At 54.0% G+C, this 11734-nt stretch overlaps 1 long non-coding RNA gene across 2 annotated transcripts; it reads left to right on the top strand.

The window, feature by feature from the left end:
• Positions 1-447: 447 nt before the first annotated feature.
• On the top strand, positions 448-11337 carry LOC135422416 (uncharacterized). 2 transcript variants are annotated; one of them, XR_010434473.1, is made up of 3 exons: positions 448-725; positions 1210-1395; positions 7836-11337. It is a non-coding gene; the product is annotated as an uncharacterized LOC135422416 (long non-coding RNA). The 2 variants fall into 2 exon arrangements; XR_010434472.1 differs by lacking the exon at positions 7836-11337 and having other exon boundaries at positions 1210-2044.
• The last annotated feature ends 397 nt before the right edge of the window (positions 11338-11734 follow it).

The following is an 11734-nucleotide window of genomic DNA, read 5'->3' as shown; positions in this document are numbered from 1 at the left end:
ATAGTGAAAACAACTTATCACCCACTGCCTAAGCCATAACCCCCGAGCTGATCTGGGCACTGCCATCTCCATCGTGTCCCCAGGAGATGTTACAGCTCAGCATTAACCTCTGCCTCAATAACCAGAGGTTTGAGGCTTCCCATATACCAGAATTGGCTGATGACTATTTCAAGTTTGTCAGGACTTTGAAACCCAAAACCCACTTTAATTTTATGAGTAATTTTATGGGACAATCTCTAGGGCTGTGAAAGCTGGAAACTTCTCCTTCAGGTGCCTTGACCTTATGGCTACTCATCTACCCATGCGGGAGCCCCTCTCCACTTTCATCTCATCACCCTTGAATTCAGAGCTATAAAAAGGATGGGCTGTCTCCCAGCTAATAAAAATAGGAATAAAGGGAGAGGCAAAGCTAAAGATAAAGCTGCTGCGAGCCCTCCCATCCTGCAGTCTTTGGAACGTCCCGGAGTGGGGACTGGTGTCTGAATCAGCAACCAGATGGTGAAGTCCTTCAGGCACAGAGCTTCTCTCTCAGGATCCATGGACAGCCTGGCTGCTCACTCCAACATGGCATGGGATGCAGAGCTTGCAGGATAGGTGGTGCAGGGCTCCTGGGCTAGGGGGCAGCTTAGCAGTGTCTTGATCACCCTGGGCTATGTGTGGGATAAAGGAAGACCTGGCTTCTGGCACAAGCAGCTCCTGAACACTCAGACACTCTGCAAATGGAGGTAGGGCAGGTCTTGGCTCCAGACACAAGGGAGGGTTGATCTGTTCTTCATCTTGCTAGAACCAGTGTCTGCAGGTTGGGGTGACTAAATTCAGTGACAGAGTGACAGGAGAAGGGGATGCAAGGCAGCATCACAGAATGGGGGCTTGTGCCCCTCTGGCAGACACCAGAACCTGGCACAGGCCCCCCTGGGGTCTCACTTGCTCCCAGATAATCAGAACCATCATCATTTCACCACCTCCATGAGCAAACACACCCCAGGCTCTCACCCTTGCATCCCTCAGTCTTTGCTCATCCTTTTCAGTCGACTCTGGCATTACATCTGCTGACAACTCACATCCACTGACGACTTCTCCTCCACCTGCCCGAGGAGGAACCTGAAAACGCAAACGCTTCCTTTCCCCCCCAAATCTGCTCTCCACGGAGGGGCCCGGCAACGGCTCTGACAACAACCAGCAACGTGTCATTTGTTTTTATTACTCTAGGAGGGCAAGCTGCTGTGCGTGACCAAGGAAACGGAGAGCGGGCTGCCCTTGTGAACTTGCCGAGTGCCTGATGGAGATCGGGAGGAGAGGAGAGCTGGGGGAGCAGGAAAAACATTACTTCTCTCCTGCTTATTGGCCGAGGCAAGATTGATTGACTGCACTGGCGGTAGCGTAGCAGGCGCCAAGGTAGGCACAAAATTGTGGTGAGCACTAGAAAACCACCAGCCGTGGGGATGAACTTAATGGGAGAAAAGACACACGGGGTGGGTGCTGGTTTTGTGTTGAGGTGGGGAGTGGTGTGACTCCCCGGGGCAGGGAGAGGAGAGATGAGTCCAACACAGAGCACAGCAGCATGTGGTGGCACTGGCTGGTCACTTGACAGAGCAGGGCTGGCCTCACTCTCTCTCCCTTTTGGTGTCTCCAGCATTTGTAGCCACTGCTAGAGAGAAAAGAACACTCCTAGGATGTAATCATCTCCTCAAATCAGCCAAGAGGTGTGCCCAGAGGTTTACTTCACAGGTGGTGGCTTCCTCCCTTGCCAGCTGAAGCCCTGCCCAGCAGATGAGATGCTCCCAAGGCCAAGGCCGGGCCTAGGAAAGGACCTGAAGAACAGGGGGGTGACTGGGAGGCACATTAGGGATGATGATAGGAAATGGGAAGTGGGAAAACACCACAGTACTGGCTTGAAGCCTGGGCAAGGGGCTGGGGGTGGCCACTGTCGTAAGGTGCCAAGCCCAGGCCAGCTGGAGGGATGGCAGAGGAAGGACCAAGGTAAAGTGCTGTGAAGAAAAGAGGAGCTGGAGGTGTTTATGGTAGCATAAAGTCGGTTTGATACCACCAGTTCAGTTTTTTCCATGGTGATAATGGCTCCAGTGCTATTTCCCACTGACAGATACCCAAGCAGAATCATTTCCATAAAGGACATGGAAATTACTGTTTGGATAATTTTTTGTTTAGAAAGCCTTGAAAATCCGCCCCACAATTCACCTAAATTTGCTGCTTTCAGCCTTCAATTTCCCCAAAACTGAGGGAAAAACAATTCAGCTTAAGGGAGAAGGTTGATGAAGCAGCATTTCCCCGCTGCTGACCTCCACCGTTTGGATTTCGCCACATCGAGACCAGTAAGGGAGTGGCGGAGGAAGAAGCTGAGATGTTAAGGAGGCCAAGGGCATGTGGGTGGTGGGAGGCTGGTCTGGGAGCTCCCTGCCGGGGCGAGGGGTGGGGTGAGCGGGGCCAGGGACCAGCCGGTCCCTCCTCCTGCCTTGCACACTGCTGGCCCCGCAGCTTCCTCTGGCAACGCCTTGCACAGGCTATTTTTATGCTGTGTGAAAAAGCGAGTCTTTCTGCGAGCAGGGGGAAGGCGGCGTGGAGAGGGAAAGTGAATTAGTGAAGGTCACAGGCGTAATGTCGCTCTGCGCGCGGCTGGGGCAGAGCGCGGGGAGCTGGAGAGGGCGGCGGGGGGTCTGGGGGACGGGCTGGGCTGGGTGGAAAACGGTCGTGGAGCAGCTCCACGTTCCACCTCTGCCTTCCCGGGGAACGTCCAGCCGCCGTGGCCCTGCCAGCACGGGGGAGCCGAGCTGGCAGCGCGCACCCGCTCCTGCACCGCTCGCTCGCCGCTGCGCCGAGGGTTTGTGGAGCACCAGCCGCTCCACAAACTGGGACTGGGGTTTACATACGGCGTGAAAGGCAGTGGTTGTGCTCTGCCACCAAATCACACGCAGCCAGACCGGAACAGGGAGTCGCTCCTGTCCTCAGCGGCCAAAGGTTCGCACCTGGAAGAGCCCAAATAGTTCCCAAAGTCGGGAAACCGCCTTTTTGCCCTGCTGGAATCGCCAAGGGGAGCAGTGCCCAACACCACACCCCCGGGACATGGCCAAAACCCACAGCCATTTCTGCGGCATCCCTCTCCCCACGCTTTTCCCGCTTCCTCTAAAGCAACGGTTTTCCCGAGAACAGCAGGGAAAGGTGAACGCAGAAGATGCCCTGCCTGTGGGAATTTGGGATCTGGACTCCTCCTGGGCTTTCCTCACTTGGCTGAGCCGAGTGAAAAGTTGGCCGTGGTGCTCCTCCCCTTCGCGCGGGGTTTGGAGCAGGGATGAGAGCCCAGGCAAGGGGAAGAGCATCCCGCTGATCCCGCTGATCCCGCTGCCACGGCGCGAGCGGCTCCGTCCCGCAGCGCATCGCGTCAGGGGACCGCGGGGAGCCGGCGCGCTCCCGGCAGCCTCCTGCTTCTGGGGGACGCTGGAGACACAGTTCCCATCACTTTCCCATCCCGGAGCAGATTTATGAGCCTCCCAAAAGCTCTCCTGCAGCCCTCCAGGAAGGCTGGGACTGGGGGCTGGCGGGGGGGGGGGCTGTTTGCGGGGAATTGTGAATCTACTTTCTTACACGGCTGCGTACCACTGTGCAACGGTAATCCCCTGAGCAGGGTGAAACGGAGGCCTAGCTACCATGACCTCCTCTGTAGGTTTCCATGGATACCATGTACTATAAATAAAAAAAGGAATTTCAAACCAGTTTTCAATCCTGCTTAGTGGGAATAGGAAACCTCTTTTGAATTTAGTTTCCTATCTCACCTTACGGGGGTTATTTTGCAGCCTGTTTGAAACAAATAATTACCCCTTCAGCCAGGAAATTACCACCAATCTTACCTATTTACTTCCAAACACTCGGCTAATTAGCACATTGGGGAGAGCTGCCTATTTGCACGCTGGAGATGGGAGGCTTAGTGTCTTTATTTTGGTGGTGCTGGGAGAAAGGACGTGGGGCCAAGGGTCAGCGAGGGGCGTCAGAGCCCTTCGAAAAAAAAAAAATAATAAAGAGAGCAGGAGAGCTGTAAAACTCGAAACGCCGAGATGCCGTGTGAATTAGCGTGCGAGAAGCCCCGGCAAAAAAGGGAATATTACATCTGCATCCTTTTGCAATGAATCAGAGTCATGCTGCAGATTTTGTCTGGCATACTGGGTCTCTGGAGGATAGAAAATAATTTGGTCGCAGCAGTGGGAGGTGTGTGTGCGTGGAGAAGGGAGTTGCTTTCCAACAGCCTGCTGTGGTGAGAACATGCCTGACACTTCATTCCTTTCCAGTTAATGCAGCGAGGCCGGGAGGAAACTTAACCCTCTAATTGCTAAAGTGTACCGGGGACTTGGGAAAGTCCTTGGAAAGCAAACGGGGCTCCCGGGGTTGGCGTCCCCTGTCCCCTCGCCCGGCGCTGCTGGCAGACAGCTGAGGGATTTGCCCAAATGGCAGGCGGTGGGGGCAGGGGAAATGCTAATTCGAAACAGGCGCTGGCGAGCGGGGCCGGAGGACAGAGAGGTTGTGTTTGTCAGACCTCTGGGCTGGCAGCAGGCCGGCCAGGGCCAGTCCATCACAATGCTGGGTCTGAGCCAGCTGGACACGTGGTGGCTCGCGGAGGGGTCTCACGGTCTGGCATTCCCAAATGGTTCCGCCGTTCCCAAATGGTTCCACCGCCCGAGCTCAGCGCTGCTGGCCCATGATCCTGGATCACCAGCGCTGGAAATCCCAAGTGTTTTCCTTTTTTTTCCATCACCACACCAGTGTTACATCCCCCCCACCCCCCTGAACAGCTCCTGCTGTGGTGGTCGCCCAGCACAGCCTCCAAGGTGTGGTCCTTGCAGGGGTGATCCACACCTTCTGCTGGACGAGGGAGGGGAGGTAAAGATGTGTGAGCACAGGATGGGCAGTCCCATCTGCTGCAGCCTCCCATCCCTCTGTGGCTGCCTGGGGGTCTTCTCCCCACTGTCGTCCTTCAGTGGTCTTTGGGAGGCTGTTCCCAGCAGGCACAGCTCCATGTGGACCAGCTCCCAGGCATGCATAGTCCCTTTGCCACACTCATTCCAGTAAGGGTCTCCCAGAGAGCACAGGATTGGGACTAGGGACCATAAGCTCTCCACAGCTGGGGAGGAGGAGGAAGAAGAGGAGGAGGAGGAGGAGAGAGGGATGCACAAAGCACCCGGGGCTCAGCCAGAGCTCCATGTGCAACATGGGTAAGCTCTGCTCAAAGCTTGTCCATAATGTTTAATAGCACAGGATGATCACGGGCATCTGACTTGGAGCCTGTTTGCTGCTGCCCTCCTAAAGCTCCTTATTAGCATTTCCAGGACATTGATGTTGTGCTCGGATATACGGGAAGTTACAGAGCAGCAATATATCAACGTTAGAGAAGGGCCCATTTAAGCTTAGTATCAGAGGCTGGGTTTTTCTGGAGTCAGGTGTCTCATTCCCATTGAAATTCAACAGGAGTTGGAGTCTGCTCCCAGGGCTTCTTTGAAAGTCCCAGACTTAATTAGTATTTATCTTAATTAGGGGGACGTTACCTGCTCTGGGAACCTCACGCTATCTGCTGCATTCATCCCCACAGCACCCTGGGAAAGGGCTCCCAGCCCTTTTTGCAGTGGGGGACTGAAGCACGTGGTGGCTGGTGCTGCCAGCCTGCCACTCAGCAGGGAGCAGAAAACGTCTTTTAGGGGGCGTAGAGGGTCACAGCATTGCCCCCCTCCTTTCCTGAGTTGTGTTCTCTTGGGAGACCAGGTTAGATCACGCAGGACACCAGAGGGAGGTTGCCTGACAGGCTGCAGCAGGAGGATGCTGAGCCCCTTCCTCGCTGCCTGCCTGGGCCCGTGGGTGTTTTCAGGGGGACCTGGGTGGACACAGAGGTGGCTCAGCCCCGGCTGTGCTCTGGAGCACTGCTGCTCGTTCACCATCTTCAGGCCAGGCCACAAATCGCAGGGTGGAGGAAGGGAGGGGGAGGAAAGAGGAGAAAATCAGCACTTTTTTTTTTAAAAAAAAACCCCAAAGTTACCGGCTTGGGAAGAGCTTAGAAACCCGATCTGGTCCGAGCCATAAACAGCCAAGAAGGACAAGCCATGGGGCTCTCTTGGCAAGCGGAATCTCACCCACACCCTCCTGCAGAGGCGGGGAGAGGCAGGCGAGTCCAAACAGCTCCTCCGTCCTCTCACATGGACTTCCCAAGGGCAGAGAAACCGAAATCTGAGCCCCTGCTGCCTGCCCTCAGCCCCCCTGGTGCTGGGCAGGAAGGGGTTCCCCACTGTGGTATCCTTGTCCCACCCCCCTGCCTGGCATGAGGGATGGGGTTAGGATTCCCAGCTGGGCTGGCAGCTCCAGGGAAAGGGTTTGGAACAGGAACAAGCCAGCTGTCCCCAGGCAGAGCCATCAAACGTAGGGACCTCCCCCGTGGTGCTCCGGTGGGTGGGATGTGAGGCCTTGGGGCCTGTGAGCAGTGGGGTGGGGACCTCTGGGATGTGGTGGGGACCTCCAGGGATGTCCTGGGGATACTTGGGGGCTGCAGATGCAGCACGACCCAGGGATTAGGGCAGCGGGTGCTGACATGAGGAAAGAGAGGATGAGCATCTCCCTCCTCCCAGTGGGAAACCTGCCTCCAGGGAGAGCTGCGAGTCCAGGCAGGCTGTGCTGGCAGATATCTCCAGAGGATCAGCCTGGCCCGTGGGGCTTTAGGCCAAGGGTTTTGTGGGGGGAGATGGTGAAAGGCAGCAGGAAGCTCAAGGCTGTCCCACAGAGCGCACTGGGGATGGCACAGTCGGTGCTGATGTCTGGACAGAGGCAGGAGAAAAGGGACTCCGGGTGGACTGGAAGGGCAGGGGTGGGATGAGCCATCTGCAAACATCCACCAGCAGTGGGACAAGGAGCAGGGAGCAAGTCTGCTGGGAGCAGAGGCCCTGGGATGCTGGGAGCTGCCTGTTGTGAAGTAATGGGAGCCAGCCAAGTGGGTCAGCCCACAGCTGAGCTTAAGGGCATTTCTGAGCAGGACCAGACTGTGGTGGTGCTGAACATCTCAAGCAGCCCCACCAGACCTGCCTCCCCATCCTGTTGGGCAGAGAGAACCTTCCCCAGATTTGCAAGACCCAATGGTCAGTGCTATCCCAAGGGGTACAGGGGTGTTGGCTTGCCCAGGAGATGCTGAATGAAATCCTCATCACCCTGCTGACAGCTGGCTGGGATCAGGGGCTGTGAGCCTTCATCACTCAATGATTGTCAGGAGCCTGGAGAAGGGACAGGAGAGGAGGGAGCATCTCTTGCCACACTGGAGCTGCGTCCAGGTCTTCCTCCAGCTCTCCTCCATCAGCTCCTGAAGAGCAGGGATAGTTTTCCAGATTTGCTTGTGGACTGTAGGGCAGGAGTTTGAGAAAGGGTTGGGGTGGAAAGTGGTCTTGAAGGGAACAAATGTGGCTTCATAATGAAGAGAAAGGAGGAATTAGTAACTGGAGGTGAATAGTCCCAATATGCAAAATATCACAGAAATTTGTTCATTGACCAATTGCTTCAAGACATTTAATGCTCTTATCTCCCCTCTCCACTCTGTTGTTTTCACTCGCCCTGGGAGAAGAATGGCAAAAGTTTCAGAAGAGAAGGGAAACTCCCAGAAACCAAGGATTGGTGTGGAATGGTCTGATGGGAATTCCTGGAAATGTTCACATAGCAGAGCTGCAATTAGGACCTGTATCCTCGCAAATAGCATGGAAAGCTGTGAGAAAAACATCCCTTCCAGGTCCCGGTGACACAGGAATACAACAGGTCACACTGAATTTAATGCTACCGTTAAATAACAATTTTATTTTTTTTCCCAGACAGGAGAAACGTGGCGGCTGGAAAGATGGACAACTCCATCGTTTCATTCTGCTTCATGCAGAGCTACCATTACCTTGCTGGATATTTCGTGGGAGGTTTGATGGTCTGAGCCTGCAGGCTTCGGGACCGTCGACAGTGTGCTAATGTAAAGTTGCTTGAGCTTATGGAAGATTTTTGAAGGCCTGGATTCCATGTGTTGAGACTGGCACCATATCAGAGGAACAGCTGAGTATATGGAGCAGGGAAGCTACGTGTGAGTTATCCAGCAAGGAGAGAATCCGCCTGGGGCTGCGATCCTGGGTGCTGGAATGAGGAGGGGAGGCAGCGGTCCCAGCTGGTCCTCCCCCACCACGCAGACAGGCTGGGGTTTTGCTCCACAAGAGCAGGATTATCATGTTGGTGGACAGTGTCCTGGGCAGCTTTGTCCTGTTTATTTGCAGGCTAGGCAGGGCCAGGGGTATGTGGAGGCCAGGCTGGGATGTGCTGCGGGGGGCAAGGAGGAATGTGGATCTTCCCTCTGCTGTGGGACAGTGCTGCCTTAGCAAGTGCCAGCCCTCAGAAGTGGCTCTGGGGCTACAGGGAGAGGATATTTAGAAAATCTAATTTTAGCTGAGTCAGCTCTTCCCTAGGGTGTCCAGGAGGGAGAAGCTTCTGCCCAGACGAGCTGGCTGCCCTGCTCACAGGGAAGGAGACCAGCTTGATGCCTTCAGCCACCACCTGGAAACCCCCTGGGGGCAGTGCTAAAGGGATGAACATTTCCTCACCAACTCCCAAGCTGCTCTGACAAAGATCCCAGGAATACCCAGGTCTGCAGCGAGGTGCTGCCCCACCACCAGAGATTTCATTCACCCATGTAGGGCAGAGATAATTGTCCCCCCGCTATCCAGATTCACTGCCTGCCCCCCTGCAGGAGGCACTAAAGCAGAAATAGTCAGGGCAGAGCCCAGAATATCTGAATGGATCCTGGTGCAGTGTCTGGAAGGGTTGGATCAATCCAAGCTCCCTTCCACGGTGGTGCTGACTCACCAGGACAGGCAAGGAGCTCAGCAACTCTGGAGCCATGTATGAACCAGTGGCAGCTGGAGGGTGCCTGGGAAGGGAGGATTGGATCGACAGGCAGGTGAAAAAGCTTTTGTGACAACCAGCTTTGAGCTCTTGCAAACACGACAAGCCCCCCTGAACTGGTTTTCCTGGGAGCTGCCATGACCAGCAGCATGCTGCTGCTGGGGACAAGCTGGTGCCTTTGTCTTTCCTGGCTGAGTGAACAAGCTGATGGCTTTAGGTACAGTTACCAGCATCCTTCCTTCTGGAGCAGGTCAGCCCTGGCTGCCAAGCCAGGCTGCTCCTTCCCAAGAGCAGTCTGTGGAATGAATTCTTACACCGACCTAACGTAATTGGGCTAAAAGATCTGCCACACTCCTCCGAGGTCTTTGGGGAGGCTCCTGGGCTGGGCCTTTTGCTGTCCTTAGAAGGGGCCATCAGGATGTGTGAGTGGAAGTGAGAAATGAGATTTCCTGGGAATAATCCTCCTACATGACACTCAGTGGCATCTGTGAAAAGTCTCGTGTGCGCCGAGGGGATACACGTGAGGGAGCGTGGAGAGACGTCTGGAGAGAGACCACGTCCTGTTAATTTGCTCCAAATTTGTGAGGGTTGGGTGGCCAGGCTGATTGGAGAGAGAGGCAGTGCAGGCCTGGATCACACAGCCAAGCTCAGCACTGTATGGGGCAGATCAGAACCCATGCTGCAAATAAGGTGAGGCAGAGCCCATCCTGAGCCTCTGTAAAGCCACTCTCTGCACCGAGGGCTCCTAAATTGGCTGTCACCTCCCAGGAATCGGGTAATTTTGTGACAACCCAATGAGGACCTCTGCTTGAAAGCCCAGCTGTGACCAAAAAGGTGAGTAAAAATGAGAGGCTTCACAGAAGAGACTGCAGAGAAGGATGTCAGAAGTTTCACAAAGGCGTTAGACAGGCGGGGGGTGTCACCATGACCTTGCACGGAGCGCTGTGGGCAGGGCTGCACATCCCACCTCACAAATGACAGTCACAGGCACGGATCTGGAGGAGGCTGGGAAAATAGCTCCAAGACTGGCAGACCCTGGGGCTTTTGTATGCAGAAGCTTGGGCCCACCTGGCTTACAAAATTCTGGGACTCTTAACTCCAGCTGATTGTTTCTGGCGATGACTGGAGCTAAAGTTTTGCTCCAGTGTTTGGGGAAGTCAACTGGACTTTGCCTGTTTGAATTCTCTGACCTGCAGTGACATGGGCTGGTTAAAACCTGACAAGGGATGCTCTGAAGTAGAAAACTCCTGTCTAGATCAGACCAGGAAGGTGTTTCCAGCTCCATGCTGTGGGTCAGCGTTGTGCTGTCTGTATTTCCTTAGGCATCTGTTAACAAGCCACTGCTAAATAGTGATAATCCTGCTGCTGCAAGCCCAGGTCTGAGTGTTTGCTACAGCAGGATAATGTCCCTGGCTAGAGATGTGTTTGGAGCCTGTGCAATGGCCCACTTAAATCCACGTGAGACTTGAGGGGTCTTGGCAAAGGAGCAGCCTAAATCAAATTAGGAAGACAAGGGGATGTTCCCATGGGCCACTGCCTGGGAGTGAGCCCACAGGACTTGAAACAATGAGGTTTCTTTTGCCACGGAACAGTAGAAATAGGTAATCCAGATTAGTTGCTAAGTGCCTCCAGGAGGTAGGATTAGTAGAAGGAAGAGTCTGCAGTACTCAGCTGGCAGAATCTCACCAGGAAAAAGGTACGGACATAACGGTGCCTTTGCAAGGGTCTGTCTGGTCTTAGAGGGCAAATCATGGGAATGACCACAGAAACTCTCCAAAGGCCATAGGAACGATGTTTATGTGTATAGGAGGTGTCTGTGAGCCTGCACCACTTTGGCTCTCTCTCCAAATGTCATGATCAAAGCACTGAATTTATTGATTTTGGTGGTGTTTTGGCATAAACTGTTTGCTGCATCAGTGGAGGCTTTAATTCACACAGACAACATGGGTAATAAAACGGTATTTCATAGGTCAGGATGGTTTTCACTTTAGAGAACTGGCCAGAAATGGAAATTTCTGTTTGAAGAAGTTTAACTTCCCGGTTATCCAGGTCCTACATCTGTCAGAAATTCTGATGAAGTATCAAAGAGAAAGCACCATCTCTGCTCTGCCCTTCACGGGAGTAGATTGGTTCTGCACAACACCAGTGCTCTGCAGCTCAGGGTACCTGTTTTGACTCCATCCTTGGTTTAACATATTTAACCATACCTTGTTCCTCTTCCCTCCCTGGGCATCTTCCCTGTCTACTCTCCTATCGAGCTCATCGAGGTTGGGTGATGCCAGACCTAAAAAGAATGAACCTGTGCCTCACTTAATCCCTGATTCCAGGTGAACATGGCATCCTACTGTGGATAATACACCCCCTGGACACCGGGCACAGTGTTAGAGGGAAGATCTCTGCTATATTCTCTGAAAACATAAAGCTCTGGGACATTGATCTGCTTGTACTGAGATCATTGTTGTTTTTGAAGCAGCTCTACCAGAGGCAATGTTTGAGCCTTCAGGGCTTCTAAAAACTAGAGGAGGCAGCAAAAAAATCAATGGGGGGTTGGTGGAGAAGGTTTCCTAGGTGTCATTCCAAGTGCCAGGTGGTTCTTGGCTGTTGATTGGTGTTGGAGGTGCCACGTAGCCTGGGGAGGTGTGGGCACTTCGCCTCCATGGAAGGTGATGACAAACATGTGCTGTAGGGGGCCTGGGGGCCAGCAAGAGGGGCCACAAGGTGTGAGGATCAGTTTCCCCCTCCAGAAAGGAGGTGAAGAGTCTGACTCCTGATTCCTTTAGGCTGAATTACCAAAAGGAGGGGGTGTTCCTGCAGGTCAGCAGCATTTTGGTGG

Source organism: Pseudopipra pipra, chromosome 15 (assembly GCF_036250125.1).
Source record: "Pseudopipra pipra isolate bDixPip1 chromosome 15, bDixPip1.hap1, whole genome shotgun sequence".
Lineage (NCBI taxonomy): Eukaryota > Metazoa > Chordata > Aves > Passeriformes > Pipridae > Pseudopipra > Pseudopipra pipra.
This window is presented reverse-complemented; position numbering and strand designations above follow the sequence as displayed.